Genomic DNA, 9,884 nt, shown 5'->3' on the forward strand with positions numbered 1-9,884 from the left:
TCCGGTCCAATACTATCCAGATACTCTCCGCACACAAAACGCATGTTAATGGCAGGTGTAAACAGGCCCATGGAGTGTCCTGATAATTGGTGGGTGCTATAAGAAGTATGGGCCTCACTCACCAACCGTTCTTAAGAAGGTTTCCTCTTGAAACTCACTTTCACAGTTTTCATGAAGATTCTCACATTCCTCAATGTTGTCGCATTAGGGATTTGTTCAATTTACAAGGACAAAGGCGATCCATTATTTTAAAAGCATGGCTGTTAATAATTCTGCAATAACTTTTCTCAAGAACAAATGGTAGAGAATTCTTAGGAAGGAAGTGGTGAATGAGGCCCAGTGATCCGAATTGAATAGAAGAATCTGTGAAAGGAAGAACTGGGGAGGGAGATGTTTCTCAGCAGAACCTCACACAAAAGCGTCAAAGGCTTCAGCAGCGTTGAGGTGCTTGACTGATGCCAAGCCTGTGGCATCTGTCACAAGTCCTTATCTGGCATGCCTGATGAAGTCTGTGAAGTTGTTTATGCGTCATGTTCTTTGCGGGCTTTCGAACTTAAAATAAATGGGACAAACGGCAGCACATGCACAGTCTGGACGGATTTTACACTTGAATTCCTTTTACACCTTTTTTTTCCGCCCCCAAGTTGGGAAAAAAAAAGCAGCATATGGTCGTCCCACACGTTACTGTATTTGGGTGTCGTTTGGTAGAAGATCAACCTGTGCGCTGTCACGCTGTGTTGAAGAAGATTCCTGTTTTCAATTGCCATTAGCCTGAGCCACAGCCACAGTTGCTTCTGTCAGGCTGCATTCAAAGCATGGCCTGCAATTCCTTCAACAATTCAGCTGCCACAGAAAACAGCCCGACCTCCTGGACTTGCTCTTGGGTCTGAATTCCAATCAAGTGAAACTCCGACAGAAAATGATTTCATTTCGCAAGTTTAGATTATGCCCACCACCCTGAAGCTGCTCCCCTCAGCATGGCAGCTCTCAGCTGGCACAGCAGCAACATGATCTGAATATTTACACCAGGCTGAAAATGGCTCATTGGAGGCCACTCTTTGTGTGTGTGTGTGTGTGTGTGTGTGTGTGTGTGTGTGCAGAAAAGGCAATCTTGTGCTGCTTCTTCATCGGTGCTATTCATCCCTAACCTTGAGGGAGATAAAGCACCATTAATAAGGGAGCAGACAGGCAGCACACACACACTCACACATGCGCACACTCACTCACACACACACACACACACAGGTGCATTATTGTTGACCTTGTCTCACTTGGTTGCTCTGCAATAATGTTAGCTTTTGCTAGAGGAGCGGAAAGTTGCATTTTGGCTCAAGGTGGAACACGTTCGCTATCATCTACGGTAACACGTAACAAAAGCACGTAACAAGCTTTTGCAAACTCTTGCTTTTTTATTCAGGAGTGAGCAGAGTTCTGACAGGCTACTAACAAAGAAGTGAGGACTGTGCATCATAGAGGCTTGGAGTGGAGGGAGGTGCTGGATCTTCATGCTGTTTTTTTGGACTTCTGACGTGCACAGCGCAGCAGTTCCACTGGCTGCAACACAAGACACGAGCGGGAGTCAGAGGCAGCTCCCATGTCCTGTGTTGCAGCCCCTGGCCCAGCCACCGATCACCTTCAGCTGCTCCTGCTTCCGCTGGGGGAGAGAAAGTGGGAGAGAGAGGGAGAGATAGTTAGAAAAGACAGGGAAGTGAGAGAGTAAGATAGAGGACAGATGAAGAGAGAAGCAGAGAAAAATAGAAAAGACAGGGAAAGAAAGAGATGACAGAAGGAGAGAGAGGCAGAGAGGACAGAGTGAAACAGAGAGAGGGTAGAGGAATAGAGAGGACATAGGAAGAAAGAGGCAGAGAGAGAGGACGAAGGAAGAGAGGCAGAGAAGAACAGAGAAGGGAAAAGGGAGGCAGAGAAAGGGACAGGTAGAGAGAACCACAAAGAGATGACAGAGAAAGAGAGAGGCAGAGAAAAACAGAGAGGGGGCAGAGGGACAGAGAGGGGGAAAGAGGACAAGAGAGGCAAAGAGAAACAGAGAGAGAGGTCAGACGAAGAGAGAGGCAGAGAGAAGGCAGATAATGAGTAGCAGAGAGAGAAGACAGTGAAGGACAATGGGCAGAGGAAGAAGTAAGAAGAACAGAGAGAGCACAGAGAAAGAAAGAGAGAAAGGAGAAATCAAGAGGAAGGACAGTGGAGGAGAGAGGCAGAAAAGACAGAGAGATAAAGAGCGAGAGAGGTTGAGAGGACCAACAAAGAGAAACAGAAAGAGAGAAAGTGAGAAAGAGACAAAGATGCAAAGAGAAGGCCAGAGAGAATAAGAGAGAAAAATGGGGAAACAGACAATGAAAGAATTAGAGAGTGAGAGGTAGAAGAGAGGGAGAGAAAGAATGTGATATAATGACAGACAGAGAGAAAGAAAGAAAGAGAATGAGAAAGAAAGAGAGAGAGAGAGAGAGAGAGAGAGAGAGAGAGAGAGAGGATGTTCTACCATGCTTGGTCTCTGCATTTATCAACAGCACTGAAAATAGCCTTCCTGTTTCACCTTGCACCCAGGGAGGGCAGACCATTTCCTGCAGCCACTCGAGGAAAAAAAGGCTGCCATGGCCCAAATTGCCTGAAAGTGAGGTTAATGACATCTTAAGTCACCTTCCAACAAAAAGAGAAAAATCTCTCGAGAGCCTCATGCCTCGGAAATCGGTCATTGCTGGAGCAGAGATGTTTCCATTTTTATCTCAGGTATTTAAATCCCCACGGTAATAACAAAATGAAAGGCTATCTCAGAAAATGTCACAGTGTGGATGCTTCAGCCCCTGTTTCAAGGTTTTCCAGCACTTTTAGGCTCTCATTCATCTGTCGAGAAGTACACATGAGCCTCCTTATATCATTGTGGACCTTATCTGTGGTCAGTCCCTACTGAAAAGTATAGGGCACTCTCTTTCTCTCATTCTCAACCCATCAGCCATAACATTAATGGTGAATAACATTGATTACCTTCATCTACAGTGGCATCTGTCAATGGATGGATCAATTAGACAGCAAATGAACAGTCAGTTCTTGAAGGTGATGTGTGCTAAAAGCAGGAAAAATGGACAAGCATAAGAATCTGAGACACTTTGACAAAATATCAGGCAAGTCTTTAGGGGGGGGGGGGTCTGGTATGCAGTGGTTAGAACCTACCAAAAGTGGTTCAATAAAGGACAACCAGGAAACTGGTGACAGGGTAATAGGCACCTAAGACTCACTGATGCAATCTATTAGCCATACCTTACAACTTTCAGGACTTAGAGAATATGCTGCTAATGTTTTAGATCCAGATACATGGTCTGTTGTGGTGGCTCAAAGGGGATCTTCTCAATATTATGCAGGTGTTATTTATGTATATATATATATATATATATATATATATATATATATGTTAAGGACAGCAATCAGTGACACCCTGCAGTTCTGTGTGAAAACGTGTCCAGCCAACTTCAGAAACTGCGAGGCTGAGCACAGCGTGACACCAGGTGGCCCAAGGACAGCAAGGTTAACAGAAAGAGGAGTCGATGGGGGGGGGAGAAAAACTTGCACACAGAACAAAACAGCGAAATCCAGCCTGGGCTCAATCAGATAATGTAGAAATGAGAGAGTGCGGATGTGCCCTCTTGAGCAGCTTTGACATTGTCAGACGAGAGTAATGTCAGCAGAGAGTAATGTCTCACAGTGATGAATTGACATCATATCTAACTGAGAATAAACAGCGTATGCAAGAATACTTGGAGCAATTTTGATTCTCACAACCAGAAGCTGCCGTCTGATTTGTTTTAAACCAATATTTCTGCTGAAGAGACTGAAAGGCAGTCTCGAAATCACTTTAAGTGCATGCAGAATGTAGGCTCATTCCGTTAAGAGAAAACTAGGCCACCCATTAATGTATTTATTCCATTGCTTATCTGAATTGCCTTTTATTACCCGCGCGACAGCAGAATAGATAGATTTGAAACGAGCTGGCGCGGTGCCTCACTAAAGTGGCTGTGGCCGATTAATGAGACTTGTAATTAAAGTATTGATGCAAGTTAATAAGTAGCACTTACACAATCAGGACAATGACAGTGTGGAATGGGACGGATACGTGCGCAGCATTGTGACTGGCAAATAATAAAAAACTCCTCTTTGAACAGGGGGCCTCGCGCTGTGACAATAGGCTACTGTGGGGTCCGCAACAATGGCTCAGGAAAAAGAGTGGCACCCGTGCCAGCAGGAATAGCTACAGTGCTCACTTCAGAAAGCACTTGCCATCTTCGAAAGCAGCACAAAGCTGGGACAGAGCACGTGGGCTGTGATCTGGGGGTCGGTATGAGGCTCCTTTGTGCTGTGTTCTCTGAAGGGCCCCATTCCCATCACGCACGGACCCACGGCTGTGCCTGCCACCAAAACAATGTGGTGCACTGTTCTGCTAGCCTACTGTTAGCTGGATGTACACGGCCTTCGGACCAGAGCGACAACCTCCTTCTGTACCAGGACAAGCCACGGCACATATTTAAGTGACAGGAGCTTAATCTTTATCAGATCAGTGGACGGACAGACATGGAATTATAAGAGCCATCTGTGCTTTATCCAAGTAAAAGAAATTCAGATGGCTTAGCGTTAGCTGTGTTTGACAAGCTCCGATTCATCACTCCGTGTTTGATTTTAGCTATCCAGGCTTAATTAAAAATAATAAAAGGATTTCATAAGGAAGGTTTTCAGTAGACTGACATCACATAACACACTACAGAATGGGACGTGCCAAGATGGTAGCACTGTCAGAAAGCAAAAATAACACGCCAGAAAATTGGTGAGCTCATGACAGCTTAAATGTGATTCGTGCTTCGCTGAAAGACGCCACTTTGTGAGTTTCCGTCTTGTCCTTTTGTTATCCACGCTGAGATGGGCAATGAAAAGTCTGGTTCTGGCTGAGCACTGAACCACATGACCCCTTTGAAAAGCCTGGCATCTTTATTCTCTTAAACCTGATTAGGGTGTCCTGCAGCACCGTAGCTCATGCAGGAAGACGTCAGGACAGACATAGCCTGAAATGTCACTTTGATGAGGCGTTTAACTGCCTTGTTTTACTGACTCCCATAACCAGAGCAAACCACAGAAACTAACTTGGCCTGAAGCAAGTCTTAAAATAAGGGGGGGGAGGTTGCAGTTATACTAGGAAGTGCCCTTTTCTTTCTATACACTGTACCCAGATTAGAGATGGCATAATAGCACTTTTTGGTCTCATACTGATACTGAAATCCTACAGAAGCCAAGCTATTATGTCTTATTTAAATGAGCTGTTTTCAACTGAAACTCTTCTCTTAGTATGAGCATCTATTTCTAGGGGAGCTGGTCAATGCTGGAATCTGGGGTGGGTGGAGTGTTTATAATGTGTGTACTCATGGTTCTGTTACTGCTGTATTTACTGTTTAAAAATGTCAATTTCAAAATAAAATATTGACAAAAACGACGAGCATCCAAAAGTGGACTGTGATGCTCAAGTTACCCAAACACTCAACTAACCCACAGGAAGGAAGCCGCAGCTTACAATATAGCATCGCTCAGTGCGAGTGTGTGCTGTTTCAGGCTAGATTTGTTACAGGATCGGGTCTAAATAATTCATTAATTTCCCTCTGATATTCAAGACTGATATGCCATCTCTGGGGGTTTTTACATCCACCTCTTTTATGTGATTTTTAAAAAAATGTGCATATAAATGTGCATCCTACATGGATGGAAAATATCACAAAAACGTGAGGTGGATAAGTAGGTTTATGTGACATATTATGATATTGAGATTTTGATGACATAGTGGACATAAAAGTCACTATGTCCTCTCAGAAGTAATTGCTGCAGTGGCATTTGCAGGGCTTGGGTGGATGGTAGCAAATTGGCTGTGTCCCAAACCACAGATTTCACTACTTAATGCATTTCTAATATTTTGTACATATTATTTAGTGTAGTAGTCTGCAGTTATGCTCAGGTTCACTGTGTCAGCTTTCTCTAAACTGTTACAGCCATGTACAGCTGAATGCTAATAAGGGTTCAAACAGTGTATACTCCACGTATGGAGAGTGAAACTTCGTATTCGTCATGTATGGTGAGGTCAGGGCCTACTAAGTGTGCATTTTTTGGGACCATCTGATGACAACTGAATGGAAACCTCAGTCCAGGTGCGTTTGTGCACTGCAGAAATGAGCAGGATGGATATGTGGCTTTTATCCAAAAGGTCTTATGTTGGCTACTGGTCATTGAGGCATTTTTCCTAGAGATGATGTCGCAATTTTTAGATGAATCAAACCAGAACATAGTAACTGACTTCAACTGCATTTCAGTAAAATATCTTTTAACCAGCATAAAAATAACTATCTTGAGACTACTTAAGGATGCACATTTGTTTTGGCCCCAAGGCCCTGTGTTTTCCATCCCTCACAAAGACTGGATGAGATGCGCAGCTAAAAAGTGCTTCATTAAAATGACGCCCTTCATTCAGTTCTATTCATAACACAAGTGTCTCCTCCAGTTTAGCATCTCTCTTTTCTTTGAACAAAACAGAGTCTTTTCAAAACCCATCCCAACGTGCTTAAGAATTCCCGTCTAGGCTGCAGACAACAGATTTGAATGTCATTCTTTTCTCTGACAGATGTACTGGAAGGATGAGTGAATGGGTCTGAGTGCACGGTTTTCACTCTGAATACAGAATGAAAAGCCGAATGTGGTTCTAAATTGCTCTCATTGCTTTTTTTCATCAAAAAAGGGGAGATGCAAATGAGTTGAATATTTAAGGTTAGCTGCCTATTAGCTTTCGAGTCATTCTCACAAAACTAAATCATGTGTTAAGCAAAACAGCATTTCATTCCCATGCTCATCCCACACCCAAACATTCCTGGACCTACATCAGCTCTACTGTGAGCCTGCTACTGCATCTGGCAACACACTGAGCTAAATGGACTGGAAAGTGTGCAGTTTCCACCCTGAGCCTCCTGAATCTCCCACCTCTCGGGGTCCCGCATCAGTGCCCCAGCTATCATTCACAGGTCTCAGCAAAAAAATCGGGGGAGGTGTCGTGTTATGAAAGTAAAGCTTAGCTATTTGCCTCCTACCAATCAGTTTAGTGTGCATGCAGAGCTCTCTCTTGCCAGGTCATGCAGGAGAGAAATGCTTCTTTTGGCAGTCTGCTGAAGCAAAAGCATCAAAAGTTCAGAAGCTTCTGAGAATAGCTGCCAAAGACACTGGACCTTTAAAATGAGCACACAATCGCACGGCAAACATGTTAATGGTAATCCTGTTGGGGAAATAGTATTAAATAGCCTCTAAAAAAAACCAAGATATTAATATTACAATATTATAATATATATATATAGTATAGACAACATAGTCAGTGATACAGATACAGGTAAAGTGATTTAAGTAACTGTAAAATAAAGGTCTGGAAATAATAATAAACTGAAATCTCCAGTGTCTATGAATCTGGTTGTATATGCACTGTCTCAGGTCATCACTAAGAGAAATGAATGAATGAATGAATGAATGAATGAATGTATGAATGAATGAATGAATGAATGAATGAATGAAGGGTGAAATAATAATATGACGTCAATAATTTGCCAATGAAAACTGTGCCAAGCAAACCTCAAACATATAACATAGATTAACAAAATAAAATAAAGGTCTATCTAGGTCTATCACATGCATTATGTCATACATATACATTATAGTTATTAATAGTATTATTATTATTATTAATAATAATAATAATAATAATAATAATAATAATAATAATAACAACAATAATAAATACATTAATGAATAAATAAAGCGCACAGTATATCGTAATGCAATAAGTGTATAGTAATAGTAAAAGATGCTTTTTAGCAATACCAGAAAAAAACTACTACTATAAGCTTGCAAGGAGCTGCAATGCAATCAAACGTTGGCTTAAAGACTCTTTAAAAGACTCGTCGTTGAATAAATGTGTTTACCTGCAGTTTTGGAGGCGAGTTCTCTGACCGAGCGAGTCCAGGCTCTCCTCTGGAAGATGCTGTGTGTCTGTAGAAAGCGCTGGTGAACCGTTTCAGACCAGGACTGCAGGTGCTCTCCAGCTCCAGCACTGTCCTCAAGGCGTTAGGGCTTTTCCCCACCCGTATTCCGACAAAAGCCCGCCTCCTGCCTATAGGCGGACTGAGTGGGAACCACTAACCAATCCCACCTCAGAAGACAGGGTCTGCCCAGCCAATCCCATCGCTGGAAAACTGACGCTACTAGCCAATCGCAGCACAGAAAACGGGGCCGAACCGTCCAATCCTAGCCCAGGAGGCGGGGCTTGTCGGAATACAGGCGGTATGGTAGATTTACGGTCGTGCTTCACGGAGCGTCTTCCGTAACTTGTTCTCTGCCCGGTCACGTTTACCTGACCGTGGAGAGGTCCAGCTTTTTTAGCAGTCTTTTTTGGTCGCTCGTCATGAGAAGTGTGTCCACCACCTGCACAGTGAACGGGATGGGCTCTGTCCACTTTCACACACACACATACACACACACACACACACACACACACTGCACCACCAGGGGGCTTGGCAAAGTCAATGCGATTCTTATTGTTCCCGGGTGGGAGAGAAGCCACACCACGAGACTGGCCGCGAGGTGGCCTGTTTATGCTCGTCCCTTCTGAGGCGAGGCTGTAATGGTGTGAGTCCAGTCTCTCAGCCTCTGGATCTGCAGGCAGAAGCGCTACTGCCAGTGTTACAGACACTTACTGACCTTGACTTGCTCTAAAAACTCCAGAAGGATACCTACATTAGCTACTACGCCTGTCCTGAAAGGAGAAGCATACTAATCTAATATAAAAGTATAATATAATAATAATGATATAAAAGTATAATAATAACATTATTAATATTATTTCTATTATTATTCACTATTCATTTATAAAACATATTCTCCATCCATGGCAGTGTACACACACACACACACACACACTAGTAATTAGGGCAGAGAGGACACCAGAGCCAGTGGGCAACGTGCAGTCATCTCAGCATCCAGGGAACAACTGGGGGTTAAGTGCCTACTCAAGGGCACCTTAGCCATGGAACCAGCAACCTTCCAGCCCTAAGCCCACTTCTCTAACGATTAGGCCCCAGCTGCCCCTAATTGTTCTTTTTTTTTGCATATTCCAGCTTGGAAAGCTAGGGTCAGAGTTCAGAGTCAGCCATGCTACAGCACCCCTGGGGCAGAGAGGGGTAAAGGCCTTGCTTAAGGGCCCAACAGTGGCAGCTTAGTGGACGCAGGTATTGAATGCAACAGACTGCTTTACAAAGAGAGAGGAGAATACAGAAAGGTTAAAAGGAGCAGAGATAAATAATTAACATTAAGTGACTAAAAGTGCATCTTTATACATGTTTTTTTTATTAATACAGATGGAATTCTTAACATTAATATTTCCTAAACTGATATTATTGTATCTGGGTTTTTTTTTGCCCTGATTTTAGTAGGGATATCCTTAATAGTGGATCAGATACAGCAGTGCTGCTGGACTGAGCAACACCTCAGCATCCCTGAGCCCACCATCCAGAAATATCCAGCCAACAGCGCCCTGTGGGCAGCATCCTGTGACCAACACAAACCGTGCCAGCTGCTCTCTCTGGCTCTACATCTACAAAGTGGGCCGACTAGGTAGGAGTGTCTAATAGTGTGGACAGTGAGTGGACACAGTGTTTAAACACTCCAGCAGCACTGCTGTGCCTGATCCACTTGTACCAGAGCAACACACACTTACACACTGAGAATGACCCAGCACCCAAATAATAGCACTGGCTGCACTGTGGTGGTCCTGTGGGGTCCTGACAATTGGAGAATAGGATAAAAGGAAG

At 43.6% G+C, this 9,884-nt stretch overlaps 1 long non-coding RNA gene across 1 annotated transcript; it reads right to left on the minus strand.

Annotated features, from left to right (window-relative positions):
• Nucleotides 1–1,408: 1,408 nt before the first annotated feature.
• LOC140551416 (uncharacterized) lies at nt 1,409–8,145 on the minus strand. The gene is made up of 3 exons (XR_011979257.1): nt 8,001–8,145; nt 3,001–3,079; nt 1,409–1,654 (listed from the first exon to the last, which is right to left on the minus strand). It is a non-coding gene; the product is annotated as an uncharacterized lncRNA (long non-coding RNA).
• Nucleotides 8,146–9,884: the final 1,739 nt, after the last annotated feature.

Source organism: Salminus brasiliensis, chromosome 3, assembly GCF_030463535.1.
Source record: "Salminus brasiliensis chromosome 3, fSalBra1.hap2, whole genome shotgun sequence".
Classification (NCBI taxonomy): Eukaryota; Metazoa; Chordata; class Actinopteri; order Characiformes; family Bryconidae; genus Salminus; species Salminus brasiliensis.